Here is a 19,649-nt window from a genome sequence, read left to right on the forward strand (position 1 = left end):
GCGGCTCCATCTTCCCTTTCTTTCGTCAACCACGTGTACAATAAGGAACAGACAACATGGCCCTGGACAGGTAGAGAACTGATCTGCAAAATAAAAGATTAGGGTGGGGTGGCCAGCTTCTTCACGTGCTATGTAAATGGCACATCTGGTCCAACCAATTTTTGGACCCTGTGTAAATCAGACACAGCCTCCTCAAGCTAGTCTATAAAACCTCCACCCTTCCCTCTCCCGCAAGCGATTCTGTTTTTCTTTCAGCTATTAAACCTCTACTCTTTTTCTTTTTCTTTTTTTTGAGACGGAATCTTGCTCTGTTGCCCAGGCTGGAGTGCAGTGGCTCCACTCTTAAACTCACTTCTTGTGTGTCTGAGTCCTCGATTTCCCTGGCCTGAGATGACAAACCTGGGGTATTTACCCCAGATAAAGACGAATGATGCTGCTTCAGTAGGATAACACAGCTTCAAAATCCTTCCCTTCAAAACACCGTTACTGAACCAAACTTAGGTCTGCCCACCCAATGAAACAAAGCCAAACGCTAATATCAGGATTTGCAGCAAGAGAAAAGTGAGGCATTTATTGCAGGGCGCTCGTGCTTAAGACCTGAACTCCCCAATGAGTTACATGTAAGGGTTTTTAAAAGCAGTGAGGCAGGGGTTCCAGGCAAACTCATAAATCTATACATGGAGGTTATATATTGATTCGACTTAAAAAAAAGAAAAACGGACATTTTGAAGCGGGGGCCTACAGGTCGTGGGTGGATTCAAAGATTTTCTGATTTGTGATTGGTTAAGGACAAAAAGATTTGTCTAAAAATTTGAGGTCAGCAGAAAATAATGTTAGCTGTGGCCCGTGGGTTTTACCCCCTCCAGGCCCATCAGGAAGAAATTTAGAAGAAAGAATGGTGGTCACAGTTCAATCCTCGGTTCCCTCTATGTGCCAGTGGATGGCATTTTCCATCTCATGGGAAATGGGGTTTCTGAAAAACAACTCGGGGACATATGTTAAGCTGTTATCTTTTGTTTCTATAGGAAACCATCTTGTGACTCTAACTTCCTTGTCTGTTGTTTTAAGCTACTATTACCTTCTTGCTTATCAAGTTGCTCATTTACTTCTCCAGGCTAGCTAGGTGCCTGGAATTTCCTTTGAAATAACTCAAGATTTCCCTTTCTTTCCATGCTTGTGGGGGATGGGGCGTTGGGCTGGCAGGCCCCTGAGAGGGATCACTCCTCCATCTGAATACTATACTCACTAAAGACAAAAGGGAAAAGATAAACTTTACAGTGAAGCATCCTGACAGATATCACCTTAATCAAATGTTTAATGTGCCAATCACTAGTAATAGGACAAATCTAGGTAGTGTTCTGCCTGGTAAGAGATGATGAGAAGACTAGAGCCTGCCCTCTGTGATATCCCTGACAAAGGTGCATAACCTGAATTTAATCATGAGGAAACCTCAAAGAAACTCATGAAGGACATCCCAAAATATAATTGATGTGTAATCTTCAAAAGTACCAAGGCTGTGAAAATCAAGGAAATACTGAGGAACTGCTCTAGATTTGTGGACACCAAAGAGACGTGACAATAATATGTAATGCGATTCTCAATTAATCATTTTACTAAAATACATTGTTGGGACTATTGGTGAAACTGGAATGGGGTCCGAAGATTAGATAACGATGATGTAGCATGTTAACTTCCACCAATTTTCCATGGTGGTATTGTAATTATGTAGAAGAATATCTTTGTTTATAGGAGATGCACTAAAGCATTCAGAGGTGGCGAGGCCTCCTGTAGGCAGCTTAGTCTCAAATGTTTCATGAATAAAAACATTCTTGCAATTCTTTATAAGTTTGAGATTGTTTCAAAATAATAATAACCTTAACCAAAGAACAAGTGTATCTGTTCCAAATTCTCTTTTCCCTTCTGCTAGTTAGGTACCTCTAAATATTGTGTTTGTATCATAATATATTTTTGGTATATCTGTTACCACAGTTTAATCTTCCCTTGCACAAATTTAAATGTCAAGCAATAGGGAAATTATTATGCCATGGCCATATCCTAGAACATTATAAATATTTTTAAGTGTTTTTGTTTTGACAAATAGGTAACAACATGGGAAGATTCTCTTTGTGTTCTATTGTTTTAAAATGAGAGTAAAGTAAAATAGTATTTAAAAAATTAATGTGATTCTGAAAATACTTTTACAACCTAAAAGGAAATATGCACTTCAACCAAGGTTATATCTTGGTAGTGTGAATATAGGTGATTCATTTTCATTTTTGTTTTGGCATTATGTCTCAATTTCCTATAATGACCATTCATTTGTAAACAAAGCATTGAAATTGCAATAGCAATTAATATAAAGTGATATGAAGAGGAATAAGAAAAAACTGTTGATTAAAGAATGAAAGAGCACAGGGAACTTCACCTGAAAATATGGTATATGGTATATTGAGTGTTTTGAATTAAAGATCAGACAGACCCACCAAGAACAATGGAGAACAATCCATCTCAACCCCCACACCCCCAAATCCTCTCCCTATCCCAAAGCACAGATAAAGTTGTCTTATCTACCTAAAATCTAGACCTAACAGAGAAGAAAACAATAACCTCTGGTCCTTTCTCTTAAGTTTTCATTTGCTGAACCCCTATCACAGGAAGGAAGACTAAAGTCTGACAACAAACCTGGATAAATTTTTGTCACAACCTTTATCCACTCTGAGGGCCCAACAGACTTTGCCCTAAACCATTGTATGTTCTTCAAGCCCACTGAATTCCCCTAAAAATTATTTACTATTTCCATAAAATGATCCACACTTTTCCCTAAGAAGTAGGGTATGTAAGAGGCTGTATCCCATTGGGACATTAGGCAGTCACTCTGTGATTCTCCCTGTGCACATGGTAGTAATAAATCTGCATGCCTTTTCTCTTATTAATCTTCTTGTTAGTTGATTTTTCAGCAAACCTTCCAAGAGCAAAGGGGACACTTTCCCTTCACCCCTGCAGAGGACATCTCCGAGGAAGTGAAACATTGGTGGATATATGATAGAAATCATCATGGTAAAGAAAGTATTACAGTAAGACTGAAAACCAACCATTTTGCCCAAGGGACAGACCCTCAGCTGTGACTCTGCACCTGATCTCTGTGGCTTTGCTGAAATGTAGCTTTAACCCTGGAGTACCCTAAAGGTGAGCACCAGCGCGATGGAGAGGTGAGAGCACAGACTTTGGCTGTTGGCCTCAGTTTCTTCCTCTGCAGTTTGGTGTGAAGCTCAGAGATGGTGCATGGAGCCCCCAGAGATAGTAGCTGGCACCTAGAGACCCATGCCCTGCTTGGACCACACCTCTGCTGGTGCAGGGAAACCTGGGCAACCCAAGGTGGACAGACCAGTTCTACTGGAAGCTGGTCCCCATCACCTGTACTTTTCCCACAAAAGACTCCCTTCCTTATCCCCTTCCTCACTCACCCACAAAAGAACCCTTTCCTTATCCATGACCTGTACTTTACCCACAAGAAACCCCCTTCCTTACCCACTCCCTTCCTTACTCAATCTGGCCAAGGGCAGATTGCAGGGCTCAGAGTGCAATAAAGAAGGGTCAGTAATCCACAAATCCAAATATTCAGTTTCCTGGCAGACGTAGAATCATTCATATTCTTGAATCAAAAGGATCTGTTCACGATTAGAAAAAAAAATTCATCTAACTGCGTTTTTCATTAATAGAAACGGCATATAGAAATCCTCTAGAACAACATCATACACCATGGAGTTGACAATTCATCATGCTCTATTCTAGGCTCAGCTTCAGCGTATTTGAAATCAGCTAGGAGGCTTCTGTTGATACAAAATACAGTATTTGTAGACTGATCTAGTCCTGCGGCAGGTGGTAAAGAAGTATGAACTGAAACTGCCATATGGCGGTGTGAAGGAAATGTTTCTCTCCAGAGAAATACTTGAAAGTGTCATAAAAACAGTAAAAACATTTAACAGCTCAAAAGGCTTAAATTCAGTATATACAGAAACTGTGTCAACTTTGGAGTCAGGCTGCTTTCATTAAAATCTCAGCAGATAGATGATAACTTTCACTCGCGTCCATGTGAAGAGACCACTAAACAGGCTTTGTGTGAGCAATAAAGCTTTTAATCACCTGGGTGTGGGTGGGGTGAGTCCGAAAAGAGAGTCAACGAAGGGAGATAGGGGTGGGTCCGTTTTATAAGATTTGGGTAGGTAAAGGAAAATTATAGTCAAAGGGGGGTTGTTCTCTGGCGGGCAGGAGTGGGGGTCACAAGATGCTCAGTAGGGGAGCTTTTGAGCCAGGATGAGCCAGGAGAAGGAATTTCACAAGATAATGTCATCAGTTAAGGCAGGAACAGGCCATTTTCATTTCTTTTGTGGTGGAATGTCATCAGTTAAGGCAGGAACCGGCCATCTGGATGTGTATGTGCAGGTCACAGGGGATATGATGGCTTAGCTTGGGCTCAGAGGCCTGACAATACCCAGGCAGGTAAGTAATGTGACTTTGTGCAAGTGACTTAAACTCTGGAGGCTTTGGTTTCCTCATAGAAAAGAGGGAATAGACCCTTGGGATTATAGTGAAAATGAAAAGAAATAGTGTATATACAGCAACTAGCCTAGTCTCTGGTCTATGTGGAAAACGCTTGATAAGATTATCATTGTCATTATTGTTTTTATATTATGAATACATTTGTTATGTTACATATAATTCACGTCTACCTTCTGTGAAAGTATGTATGGGCATACAGATGGAGATGGTAAGAGAAAAGAGGAAGAGAAAGAATCAGAAAAATATAAGCCTGATTCACCCTCCCAATCCTGCTACTCAAACCTTTTATTCTATGCCCAGTCTTCCCCATCTCCATAAATGGAATACCATCCACCCAGTTGCTCAAGCCAAATATTTCAGAGTCAATGTAAATATTTCCCTTTCCCTTACTGGCTGGCCACTGTCTATCTAATTTCAGTCATTATAATCTCACCATCATCTCTCCCTGGATTTTATATTTTTATTTAGCTTCGTCTTCCTAAATCTTCTCCCTGCTTTCATTCAGAGTCCCCTCTAACCACACAAAACCAGAACTTCCTTCTTAAAATAGAAATTGGATCACATCTCTCTTCCCGACTGGAAACCCTTCAGTGACTTCTCATTGTACTTCAAGTAAGATGCAAACACCTTTCCAGGGCCTCCAAACCCCTGCACAGTTGGGTTCCCAATACTCCCTAACACCACCTCCTACACCCTCCCTGACTATATTTCAGTCCCTTGAACAAGCCAAGCTCCTTTCCACCTCACAGCCTGTGCACAAATTGTTCTCTCTGCCTGGAACACTCTTCCGTTTTTGCATAAATGTCTGATTCCTTTCTGACCTTCAAGCCAGAATTTCAAGGTCAATTGCTCAGAGAGGCCTTCCCAGTACACCAACTGAAGCAGATGACCTCCTCACCTCAGTCATTCTCTAGATCCACATTGTGTCTTAACAGCACATAAAATAACTTGTATTTTATTAGTTTTTCATTTTTTGTGTGTGTCTGTCTCTCCCAAAGGTTGTAAATAACTTGAAGGCTGGGGCCATATCTGTCTTTTCCATTTTTTCACTTGCAGTGCTCAACAATACAATGCACTGTGCTGGGCATAGAGAAGATGTTCAGTAAATATTTGATGTAAGAAATTGGGGAATTGAATAAAACAATCTTGTAAATTTCCATCGTTAAAATGCCCTAGATATATAATAATTTATTTTCACTCATTACTGAAAAGTCAGAGATGAAAAAAGACAACACATTTTTATATGTTTATATGTATGCTTAAAGGGTTAGAAGTATTTGATCTTTTATGGATCAATTGTTGAAGAATTATCTGTTGCCTAGAAAGAGGTCATGTGAAAGAGGCAAATGTAAATGCAGGAATTTTGCTCATTGCAGTTAATTGACACTTTCAGGGCCAATGGATCACATGAGTCACTTTTTAAAAATCTTTCTCCTATTTTAGAGGATACAGTGGTTTGAAACCAACATTACAGCAGCATGTTTCATAGGACTTGTTCTTTATTGATCATGGGCAAAGATTAATTTCAAGCATGTCATTGTCATCTGAGGGCCTGACTTCTCATGGGCCCCAGCTGCTTTTTTTCTGTATAATTTAGATTAGAAGTTGACTGCAGTGAATGCCATGCTGTATCTCTCAGATCCCCCTCTTTGGAACTGAGGCCCTCAACCCCCAGCAGCTAGAGCGCTGTTGAAGAGAGCTAAGGTCTTGTCCCATCTCAGGGGATGGTCCTTATTCCAGAGCTGCCCTGGGCATGTTGGGGGTGGAGGAAATCCAGCCTCTTGCATAAGGTGACAGCACAAATCCAAAGGGCCATTCCAGCTCCGGAGATCTGTTGGACAGTTAAGGCCTATGTTGCATTTACATTGACTGCATTGGGTTCAGCTCCTGCCTCTATCCAATCCTACTTTCTTTACTTCCCTACAGATGTTGTTCCCAAGATCACTCCCAGTAATATTCCTGCAGCCAGATCTCCATCTTAAGGTGGAAAAGATAATGTCTCTAATATGGTCTGGCTGTGTCCCCATGCAAATCTCATCTTGAATTGTAGTTTCCATAATTCCTACGTATTAGTATTATGGGAGGGACCCAGTGGGAGATAATTGAATCATGGGGGTGGTTTTCCCCATACTGTTCTCGTGGTAGTGAATAAGTCTCACAAGATCTGATGGTTTTATAAGGGGTTTCCCCTTTCTGTTGGCTCTCATTTCTCTCTTGCCTGTTGCCATGTAAGATGTCCCTTGCTCTTGATTGTGAGGCCTCCCCAGCCATGGGGAACTGTGAGTCCATTAAACCTCTTTTTCTTTATAAATTATACAATCTCAGGTATGTCTTTATCAGCAGCATGAAAACAGACTAATACAGTCTCCTTCTTAAGACATTGATTAAAGTGATTTGGTGCCACTTTTTTTCTACCATTCCCCTTTTCCTTGGCTTGAAAGGAGTCCTTTGGGGAAAGGGTGAACAAGGGAGTCTACTGTCCAGCTCTCCCCTAACCATAGGTGGCAGTTTTGAAAATGTGGATGGCACAGTCTCCTGCTGACCCATCTTGAAACCGAAACTATCATCTATCTCCTTTCTACACTCCATGGCTTCTTCCCAGTACAGATAAAAAGGTAAGACGGACCACTTCATTCTAATTAATTAGGAAGAGACTAATCATAGATACATACTTTGATATAATTACAGTTGCCCTCCCGACTGTGGTTTTGCACTCCAAAGCTTCCCCATGGTCAACTTCAGTGCAAGAATACTACATATAGTAACATACGTTGAGAGCGAGACAGAGATCACATGCACTTGACTTTTGTTACAGTATGTTGCTATAATTGTTCTATTTTATTAGTAGTTATTGTTGTTTTTCTCTTACTGTGCCTAATTTATACATTAAACTTTATCATAGGTATGCATATATAGGAAAAATCACAGTATATATAGGGTTCAGTACTATCTGTGGTTTCAGGAATTCACTGGGGGGTCTTGGAATGTATCCTCCATGGATAAGGTGAGACAACTGTATTTTAAAAACATGTGTTATGAGCTGAATTGGGCCCCAATCCCCAAAATCAGATGTTGCCATCCTAACTTCAGAATGGGATTGTATTTGGAAATAGAATCTTTAAAGAGGTAAAGTTAAAAGGAGGTCACAGATCTGGGCCCTAATCCAATACAAATTGTGTGCTTATAAAAAGAGGAGATTGGGACACAGCCACACACAGAGGGAAGACCATGTGAAGACATGCAAGGGAAAAGACAGCCATCTAGAAGCCAAAGAGAGAGGCCTTAGAAGAAACCAACCTTGCCAAACACCCTGATCTCAGGCTTCAAACTTCCAGCACAGTGAGAAAATAAATTTCTGTTGTTACCCACGCAGTCTGTGGCACTTTGTTACGGCAGCCCCCGGGAAGTAATGCAACATGGAATCATAAGAGTCATGGATTTTGTTTCATGTCCTTTAAATGCCCTGAGCACACCTAAAAGCCCCCATAGAGGGGCTCCAGAAAGTCTCTAGGCTGTCTGACTTCTTTGCACCTTAACCTGGTTTCTCTGACCCATCCTTTATTTCTGCTTGGTGAGGGTACTGTGAATTGGTCATTTGGTTTTAGAGTGTTTCCTCCAGTCACACCTTGAATTCCTGTACACGCCTTCCTCTGCTTTTATGCTGCTGCTGTTGTATCCTGCACCCCAAGCTCCAGGAAGCGATCCTGACCAAGTTTCTACTAATCTAGCTCTTCCTGAAAGAGGAAATGGACTGGAAATTTCAAGAGCTGCACACAGCTTAGAAGACCCAAGTTACTAACTAGGGAATCATAATATTGATTTTATTCTAATCCCCTACCTAAAAATTTAGCAAATACATCTTATTGGACAGCCTGGTGCTTCCTAGATTTAACGCATCTGACTATAATGTATTGACCAAATTTAATTAAGGGAAAGAAAAAAATTAGTAAATATATAGATTTGAAAGGTTTGAAATGATAATGGCACAATGTCCTGCTGACCCCTGACCCATCTTGAAACTGAAACTACCATCTGCTTCCTTTCTCTATTCCTTAGTGTCTTTCAATTCTGCACAAATGTCTTGTCCCTTCCTGACCCTCTGGAAGATAGATAGATAGATAGATAGATAGATAGATAGATAGATAGATAGATAGATATTATAAATAATATATAAATAAATATATAAATATATATATTTCAGAAAAGAACATCATTGTAAGTGACAATTCCCATTGTACCCCAGGAATCCTTTATGTGACACTTTGGGGCCTACATTCTGTCTTCCCAGGCACACTGCCGATCAAATCATCCCTGATGATTGTCTCATGGCACCGTCATGCTTCTGCCGTCTTGTTCCTGCACCACCACAGACACTCAGGAGCTCTCAAGGGGCCTGGACTGTATAGTGTTCTGTGGCACAACAGGCACCTCAATCTCATGCAAGTACACTTAAAGAGCATCAAATCTGCGCCGCCCTCATGGAAATGCTCAGCTTCTGGTACAACAGCTGTTTAATTGCTTCACATACAGCCCCCTCTCCTGTCCTTGGATTCAGTCAAGGTGCAGGGACACATTTGAGTGACAGGTTCTGCTCTGTGCTCCATAGTGATGACTAAGGCTTTGTTTCTGGGTCAAGCTTGTCACGACTCACTTTTCCCTTAGGAGAAGCTCTCTATAGCATATTTCTCAGTGCCTCATGCAAAGAGGCTTCTGGTAAGCTGTCCTGCTGGCTTTCCAATATGCCCAGGAGAGCTGAAGAGTCACTTCTAGGACAAGCCAGGGACTTCCTGCCTCCAGTAACTCTCTCCAAGGCTTCCCTTAAATATGTTTATAGGGTGGGAGTTATAGACAAAAAGTAGAGAAGATACCATTGCTTCCTGAGGGAGAAGTTCAAATGCTGGCTTTATTTTCTCTGGATATTCTACTTTGCTCTTGTCCCTATTGTCTGGTCTGAGTTAGGATATTCAACCTTTGACTTATTATCACAGATGGTTCTAGTGCCCTTACTTCTGTAAACCAAAAAGTATCTGAGACAGGTCTAAATCAATTTAGAGGTCTCTTTTCCCAAGGTTAAGGGCCATGGCCCATGGCACAGCCTGAGGAGGTCCTGAGAGCATGTGTCTAAGGTGGTTGAGTTACAGCATGGTTTCATACATTTTAGGGAGACAGAAGTTACAGGCAAAGACATAAGTCAATACACGGAAGTTATACATTGGTTCAGCCCAGAAGGGCAGGACATCTTGAAGGGAGGTAGGGGACATCTTTCAGGTCATAGGTAGATTCAAAGATTTCCTAATTGGCAATTTGTCAAAAGAGTTAAGCTCTGCCTAAAGAGTTGAATTTGGAAAAAAAAAAAAAAAGGCTTGAGTAATTTAGATAAGGGGGACTGTGGAAGACTCTAGGTAACAGGCTTCAGGGAAAATAGATGGGAAATATCTCTTATCAGACTCTAAAAAATTTCAGACTCCCCAGAAAAGACCTAGTAAGGGAAGGATATTCTCTACAGAACAGACATTTCCCCCATAAGAGATGTTTTTGCAGAGCCCTTTCAAAATATGTCAAAGAAATACATTTTGAGGGTAAATATTTTGCCTGCTATCTGTCATATGATGCTATACCAGAGTCAGATTGGAATTTGGTGTCCTATTGTTACAAAAAGTCTGTTTTGTTAGTCTTAAGATCTCTGTTTTGATTCTAATGTTGGTCAGTTGTTCCTGAACTCCAAAGGGCAGAGGCCAGAATGAGGCATGTTTTGCTCCTCCTTCCTGTCATGGCCTGAACCAGTTTTTCAGGTTTCTTTGGGGTCCTCTTGGTCAAGAGGGGGCCCATTTATTCTGTTGAGGGGGCCTAGAATTTTACTTTAGGTTCATGCTTGTTTACTAGAGAGTGATGACGATACATCCAAAATCTGTCACCGAAGATCTTTGTCTTTGTAGATTTCCTGTCAGCCTAGTCTTTGTTGGAAGATCAGCACTCTGTTCTGGCTGGCTCCTGAATTTACTCAGTGCACCTCCTCCCTTGATCATGGGAGGAGTTTGAGAGCTTTTTCAGTAAAAATAATAGTTTCTTTCTGTGTGGAGTCCAGATGAAAGATAAACACTCATGGATGTTTTAGTTTAAAAAATCCCATGTCTAATTTGATGTGGAAATGGATTTTTTAAAATGATGTATATGATGACATTATATTTTGGACTGGAGAGACAGTGATATGGTTTGGCTGTGTTCCCACCCAAATCTCATCTTGAATTGTAGCTCCCATAATCCCCATGTGTCATGGGAGGGACCCCGTGGGAGGTAATTGAATCATGGGAGCGAGTTTTTCCTGTGCTGTTCTCATGATATTGAGTAAGTCTCATGAGATCTGATAGTTTTAGAAAGGGCAGTTTCGCTACATATACTCTCCTGTTTGCTCCCATGTAAGATGTACCTTTGCTCCTCCTTCACCTTCTGCCATGATTGGGAGGCCTCCCCAGCCATGTAGAACTAACTGTGAGTCCATTAAATCTCTTTTTCTTTATAAACTACCTAGTCTCAGCTATGTCTTTATTAGCAGCGTGAGAATGGACTAATGCAGTAAATTGGTACTGGTAGAATGGTGTGCTGGTATAAGGATACCCAAAAACATGGAAGCAGCTTTGGAACTGTGTAAGGGCAAAGATTGGAACAGTCTGGAGGGCTCAGAAGAAGACAGGAAGATGTGGGAAAGTTTGGAACTTCCTAGAGACTTGGAGAGTTCAGAAGACAGGAAGATGTAGGAAAGTTTGGAATTCCTGGAGACTTGTTGAATGGCTTTGACCAAAATGCTGATAGTGATATGGACAATAAAGTCCAGGTTGAGGAAGTCTCAGATGGAGATGAGGAACCTGTTGGAAACGGCAGTAAAGGTTACTCTTGCTATGCAAAGAGACTAGTGGCATTTTGCCTTTGCCCCAGAGATCTGTGGAACTTTGAACTTGAGAGAGATGATTTAGGGTAGCCAACAGAAGAGATTTCTAAGCAGCAAAGCATTGAAGAGGAAGCAGAGCACAAAAGTTTGGAAAATTGGCAGCCTGATGATGTGATAGAAAAGAAAACCCCATTTTCTGGGAAAAATTCAAGCAGGCTGCAGAAATTTGCATAAGTAACATGCTGCAGAATGTTAATCACCAAGACAATCACAGAAATGTCTTCAGGGCATGTCACAGACCTTCACAGCATCTCCTTTCATCACAGGTTCATAGGCCTAGGAGGAAAAAATGGTTACTTGGGCCAGGGCCTCGCTGCTGTATACAGCCTTAGGACTTGGTGCCCTGTGTCCCAGCCACTGCAGCCATGGCTAAAAGGGGCCAACATGCAGCTCAGGCCATTGCTTCAGAGGGTGCGAGCCCTCAGCCTTTGTGGCTTACACATGGTGCTGGGCCTGTGGGTGCACAGAAGTCAAGAATTGAGGTTTGGGAACCTCTGCCTGGATTTCAGATGATGTATGGAAATGCCTGGATGTCCAGGCAGAAGTGTGCTGCAGGGGCAAAGTCTTCACAGAGAACCTCTGCTAGGGAAGTGCAGAAAGGAAATGTGGGGTGGGAGCCCCCACACAGAGTCATCACTGGGGCACTGCCTAGTGGAGCTGTGAGAAAAGAGCCACCATCCTCCAGACCCCAGAATGGTAGATCCACTGACAGCTTGCACTATGCACATGGAAAAGCAACAGAAACTCAACACCAGCCCATGAAAGCAGCCAGGAGTGGGGGCTGTACCCTGCAAGGCCACAGGGGCAGGGCTGCCCAAGACCATGGGAACCCACCTCTTACATCAGCGTGACCTAGATGTGAGACATGAAGTCAAAGGATATTATTTTGGGGCTTCACAATTTGACTGCCCTGCCAGATTTAGGACTTGCATGGGGCTTGTAGCTCCCTCATTTTGGTCAGATTCTCCCATTTGGAACAGATATATTCCTGTATCCTCATTGTATCTAGGAAGTAACTAACTTGGTTTTGATTTTACAGGCCCATAGATGGAAAGGTCTTGCCTTGTCTCAGATGTGACTTAGGACTGTGGACTTTTGAGTTAATGCTGAAATGAGTTAAGACTTTGAGGGACTGTTGGGAAGGCATGATTGGTTTTGAAATGTGAAGATATGAGGTTTGGGAGGGGCCAGGGTTGGAATGATATGATTTGGCTGTGTCCCCACCCAAATATCATCTTGAAATTTTAGCTCCTATAATCCCCACATATCGTGGAAGGGACCTGATGGGAGGTAATTGAATCATGGATTTTTCCCATGCTATTTTTGTGATAGCAAATAAGTCTCATGAGATCTGATGGTTTTATAAATGGGAGTTACCCTGCACACAGTTTCTTGCCTGCTGCCATGTAAGATGTACCTTTGCTCCTCCTTCACCTTCTGCCATGGCTGTGAAGCCTCCCCAGCCATGTGGAACTGTGAATCCATTAAACCTCTTTTTCCTTATAAATTTCCCAGTCTTGGGTATGTCTTTATCAGCAGTGTGAGAACAGACTAGCACAGACAGTAATGTTGTACAGGATTGTTCAAGTGTTTGTCATCACTGAATCCTTCAAATATGTAACTTGGGATCATCTGCTGACCAGAAATGACTTTGTTCAATACAATATTCCTTGAGATAATGATGTTTTCTATTTTTTACTGGTATGTAAATGTGAAATGCTGCTGCTATTAAAACAAGAGTTTAGAGCTAATGTGTAATGAAGTTTTTGTTTGTTTGTTGGCTAATTTTTCCATATGGAAAATGATATGTAAATATAGCTTTCTAAAAGATTTAGCAAAAGTGGAAAGCAAGAGAGGTAGAAAAGAGTTGATTCCACGAAAGTGAAACAATGGCCCTTGATTTTTCACTGTGCTGTCATCCCATCCAGATGTGCATGTGACGTGGTATTGGAGAATGCTCAGGGGACAGACCCAGGAGCTGCTGCCCAAGGATTCTTTGACAGAATCCCAATCCGGGATTCTTTGGAGGCTTTTTCTCTGCAGTATACAAATAACCCTGAGTATTGAGCCCTTCCTGAGATCAAAGTTAAACATGAGAGCTAAAGGTAGAGCTAGAAGACATAGGGAAATGCAAACCCAGTAAAGCTCTGGGGAAAGAGGCTCGCCTATGCACTCTGCAGAACATCTACCTCCAGCTTCAAAGTCTGCACCCAAGAAATACCGTGTACAAGTCTTCACACATGAGTGCAAATAACATACTGATGGCTGAAAACAATAAAATGAACAAGAAAAAAATTCTCACTAATTCAAACTGTCTACATTCTATCTCTGTGGTTATTCTAAGTTCACCTCCATAACTTTATATATTTATGTATTTATGTATTTAAGAGATGGAGTTTCACTCTGTCACCAAGGCTGGAGTGCAGTTGTGCAATCACTGCTCACTGCAGCCTTGAACTCTGGGCTCAAGGGATTCTTCTTCCTCAGCCTCTTGAGCTGGGACTACAGGCAAGCCACAATGCCCAGCCACCTACCTCAGTTTTAAATTCTCATTCTTCCATTTGCAATTCTTTTTTTTTTTTCAGACAGAGTCTCACTCTGTCATCCAGGCTGGAGTGCAGTGGTACAATCTTGGCTCACTGCAACCTTCCCGTCCCATGTTCAAGCGATTCTCCTGCCTCAGCTTCCTGAGTAGCTGGGACTGCAGGAGTGTGTCACCACGCTCGGCTAATTTTTGTATTTTTAGTAGAGACGGGGTTTTGCCATGTTGGCCAGGCTGGTCTTGAACTCCTAACCTCAAGTGATCCAACCACCTCGGCTTCCCAAAGTGCTGGGATTATAGGCATAAGCCACCATGCCCAGCCTCCGTTTGCAATTATTGTCGCTAGAGCACTTTGAAAAGAAATCGCTGCATGAGAGTGTGTGTGTGTGCAATTTTTACAGATTCCTCCAAAAATAAATTGTGCAAGTACATTATATTTTTCAATAGCCTATGTCAATTATGGTTTCATTTAAACTGAATATGTTCTAAATTCTTGTCCACATAATCTGCCCTCCCATTTTATATGGGACAAGGATCACATCATTTCCAACTACCATGTCTTTTTATCACAGTATCACAGGCTGCTGTGCTATGGCTGATGCTGCAGTTCCAGAGCAGTCTCCCTGCTGTGATTCTACTCATGAGATGTTTCCCAGCAGAGGAACTAGCGACAGTGCAAGAGGGGACCCCCATTTCCTGTTTCTGTGAAGGCTGCAGAACCAGGCTTTGTAGTGGATGCCAGCCCATTTCCAAGCTAGATGTCCAATCTACTAGCTAGATGTCAAAGGTCATGACGAATCTTTGATGCATGACAGAGTCTGATAGTGGAAGCTTTGTAAAAGCAAATCTTCCTGGGTATCAAAGGAATTTAAGTCTGGCAGTGTAGCAAAGTTTCCCAACATTCCAAACAGTGGCAGCATGTTTCCAAAAACAGGTAGCACAATCTTCTTTTTACAACAAAAATGAAAGTTATAGTAGGATGTAAATGTATTTAAACAGCAGAGGCTGTAGAAGACAGCATATAAGGGAGCAGTGGTCTATTACCCTTAACATTGAGAGGAGGCCTCGTACAATGGTTAAACAAGTCTTAGGTTTGAATCTGTGCTCAACTTTGCAAATTGAATAATCTCTCTGGGCTTTAAATATTATTTCAAGATGTCTATTCATGTAAAATTCCTAGGATGCTGCTTGGCACATGGTAATAAAAGACCCTAATGGAGGGTAACTGGTATATAACAGAATTTCAGGTTGATTTCACTTAAAATTAGGAGCAAAACTTTATGGTAAATGACAAAAACAAGCTGCTAACTGATAAATAAAACTGTAATTGGGACTTTATATTAAAAGAAAATTCAGACACAGTGGCTCACACCTGTAATCCCAGCACTTTGGGAAGTTGAGGTGGAAGGATTGCTTTAGCCTAGGAGTTTGAGACCAGCCTGAACTATATATATACATATACATATACGTATAAATACATGTACACACATATATTTACATATTTATATGTAAATATATACATTTACATATTTGCATATGTATGTTATTTAACTTTATATGTACATATATGTAAATATATGTGTAAATATGTAATATATGTATATATAAAGTAAAATGATATACATATATAAATAAAATAAAGTAAAATAATACAAATAAATGTAGTTTATAGCTAATTGGACTTAGATTATAATTGCTTACAAATTCCTGCTCCAGTCTTCTCTGTAGGTGGCTGAACCCTGGGCACAGGAAGCAGACATAAGCAGCAAACTGCCAGTGTTGTTTTGTCTCAGAAAATAAGGAAACCCAATGAGAGGGAGAAAGATTGGAGAACAGCTGTTTGGTAGAGCAGTCAGAACACACACAACATTTATTGATTAAGTTTGCTGTCTTATGTGGGCAAACCCCAAAACAACTGCGACAGTAACATCAAAGGAAACTGATTATACATGACCATAAGAGGCATAATAATAACGAAAAAGCTTGAAATATCGTGAGAATTACCAAAATGTGACACAGAGACAAGATGTGAGCACATGCTGTTGAAAATATGGTGCCAATAGACTTGCTTGACACTGGGTTGCCACAAACCTTCAATTTGTAATAAATGCAACCTCTGCAAAGTACAGAAAAGCAAAGCACAATAAACTGATGCATTCCTGTACTTATGGGTAATTGTATTTTCAGAAAATCGGCCTTTTGAAAAGAAAATGTTTTAAATGAAATATTTTGCAAGAATTATAGAGCCCAACAGTGGCTTCAGAATATCTTACTACTGTAGTTTAAAAATAATTCCCTTTCTTTTCAATTTGGTAAGCGTGTGACTTACAAACCTGTCACTCAAAAAAACTAAGAATTGAGCTAAAAGTCTATTCTTCACTCAATAATGAGAATGCAGCACTTACATATATTTTCTTCCTGAATATTCCTTGACACTGTATGTCAGGGATGTGCACGTATGTGTTATGCAATGTCTTTTGCCCTAATGGCATATTAGCAGGAAGCAACCATACCTGCCACCAAGCAAGTCTCCTATTTCTGGTATAAGTATGAGGTCTTGGAGAAGAAAATGTTGTGCCCTTCTATTCCAGAAGCAAAAAACAAGGAAATGATGCAGAAGTCTCTTGGGGAGAGTATCTGCCAAGTTTCCATTTTATTTCTTGGTATGTAAACAAACATTCGGTGTCCCCTCTATATAAAATAAGAAAACCATGGTATATAATGATGTTTCCTGTTTATATTGTGACTGTCAGAATGGTTTTATAAATGCTCTTTTATTGGGTCTTCACAATAAAAGAAAAAAGCAAAAAAAAATGTTAGGACTGGATTTATTCTTTTCATTTTTCAAACAAAGAAACTGAATTTGTGTACCCATGATCAACAATAAGTGCTAAACCCATAGTGAAACCTGAGTCTGGAAATTGCATGAATTTTTTCCCAATTTATCTGTGGTATACTAAAAAGATTAAAGGATTTAGAATCCAAACAACTGCATTTGAAACTTGGTTCCATCAATAGCTCCCCATAAGACTGTTAGAAGGAAAAAAAAAATGTACAAGAAAGCACTTAACTATAAATCACTGAAATGGCAGTTATTAAGTTCTCCTATCACGCTTTTCAAAATATAACAGATAAATATTAACTACTTGAAGGCAAGAGCCGTTTCATCTACTTCGTTTCTGTTCATCACAGAAACTAACACAGTGCTGAAGACACGAGTCATATTAATAAGAGATAAATAAATATATGCTGTTTGAGAACAATTATGGGGTTACTAAGGTGCCAAAACATTTTAAAGAAAAATATGAATAAAACCTAAAGAAAAGGGAAAAGAAAATGAGACATTGAGAGTTGTGCAAGGTGAATTGCTAACGGAAAATGGCCTCTGATCAGATGCATTTTGCTTTGCTCAGTTGCTCATGCATTGCTAGCAGTGGTATCAAATGTATTTGAGTCAGGCAACTGTCAGCACAAAAATGGTTTTGCATGCACCTGTAGTCCCAGCTACTAGGGAGGTTGAGGTGGGAGGATTGCTTGAGCCTCGGAGGTTGAGCCTGCAGTGAGCTATGATCCTGCTACTGCCCTCCAGCCTAGGCAACAGAGCCAGACCCTGTCTTGAAAAAAAAAAAAAAGAAAAGAAAGAAAAGAAAAACGGTTTAGAAAAAAGTAAGCTATAGTATCCTGGATCAAGGTGCCAAGTGCAGTAGTTTCTTATATTTACTTCCAGAAAGACTCAGATGTCAGATATTAAATGTGCAAAGTGTTTAAGAACCTGGAAGACAGTTTTCAATCGCAGAAGTGGAAGAAATAATATGTCACCTCAGACATAACAGAACAGGAGCATCACCACCTTGGGCAAGCACGGCCATTTTAAAGTTACCCTTGATCAAAAACCGCCTAAATCCAAAGGGCATCAGCCTAATGGTTAAGGCCAGCATGACCCTAAACCACAAATGACGTCTCTAACCAGAAACATTCCAACCCTAAAATAAACCCCTCCCCGACCAGAGACATACCCGCCCTGAGATAACCTCCCTTCTGGCCAGAGAGATGTCAGCCCCAAGATAACCTCCCCTCCAAACAGAGACATTCCAACCCCGCAATAAATTTCTCCCCCACACAGAAACATTCCAAGCCTGTGATGAGCTCTCTCACCCTAAAACCCTTAACTACTCTTGTCTGTAAGAGACAGCACACCTAACTGAAACTGGCCAGAAGCCCCTCTCAGGTTTATTCTCCAAAATAAACCTGTCTTTGACTGTTGAGCTGTTTTTTGTGTTTCTCTCTTTTTTCTTTAACTCTTACAAGACAAATATATATTGCATATTAATGTCAATATATGTGAGCCACTCATGCTGGCTGGTCACGATCTGCAGTGCCTTCTCTGTGGATGTATTAGTATTGTAAGTGGGCGGTTCACAGTATCTAGTGGGAACTATAATAGTTTTCACTGAGTGGATTTAGTTGAACTTTATATTTGTTATGTTTTTCTGTGTACTTCACTCCAGAAGGGAGACCAGAAATCTCCTCGCTGTTGGTTTTTCCTATTGCTAAGGAAACCTGGGGACCACAGATCAATCTTGAGAGCCAGATGGCGGTGATTTGATGAAGGGATAGTGCTTGGCCACACACATATCCTGGGAGTCAGCCTCCCTCCTGCTGCTAGATTTGTTCTGCCTCTGCATAGCCTGTGGTTTGGGTTAAGGATAGCAGTTTCTGCAATGAATGTTGACTCCTTAGGATAAAACACCATCTGGAAATTAATCAGCTAGGTTATGAAAGCGGATCTGGCTGCTTTTAGGAAAGAGCACACACCTGAGAGTTTCTAGCACTGGCCAATCACACAGGCACACAAAAGAACCAAATTAGAAAGGATGGAAGGAAATCTGGGTTAGCGTTGGTTGATGTTTTGGCCCCCCATCTCCCCAGACTGGACTCCACAGCCTGCCATTCCCCAGTACACTCATCTCCAACCTCCACTTGGTCCCTTCCTTGGTATCTGCACTTTTCACTTTGCCAATTTCTAATCACGTGTAATATCCTCTTTATGGCATTTCTATTCCAATTCTTGAATTGCCAATTATAGTGGGAGAAAAGATTTGAGCCCCAGTGATTGAGCTTACTCCAGTTACTGCCCATCACACTTTCTTCACGGGCAGCCACATTGTCTTCACTCTTCCCTTGTTACTAACTCCTCTTTGCCAGGAGACCCTGGCCCTGCCCACATCTGTGCATATATACACACTCTCTCAGTGTGTACCCACATACTGTACTGAATGGCACTGTGCTGCACTGGCCTGCCTTCGCTTTATGTTCATCTCCCCATTTCAAAGTTTTCCCATATATTTACTCTCTAGGTCTTACATCTGTGTCACTGAAGATGAATACTACCTTTCCAGGCTATCAGCGCCTATGTGTTCATGAGCTTGCTCTGTTTGCCTTCCCCTGGATTCGCTCCATTGCTTCTTCCTCTTCTCCCTTTTCTTTATCCAGTCACTTATTCATTCACCAATCAGAACTTCTATCCTGTATTAAAGTACCAAGGACACAAAAATGAATAAATGATGAGATCTGCCTTTGAGGAGACACACAAATAAAAGT

Source organism: Pan troglodytes, chromosome 8 (genome assembly GCF_028858775.2).
Source record: "Pan troglodytes isolate AG18354 chromosome 8, NHGRI_mPanTro3-v2.0_pri, whole genome shotgun sequence".
NCBI lineage: Eukaryota > Metazoa > Chordata > Mammalia > Primates > Hominidae > Pan > Pan troglodytes.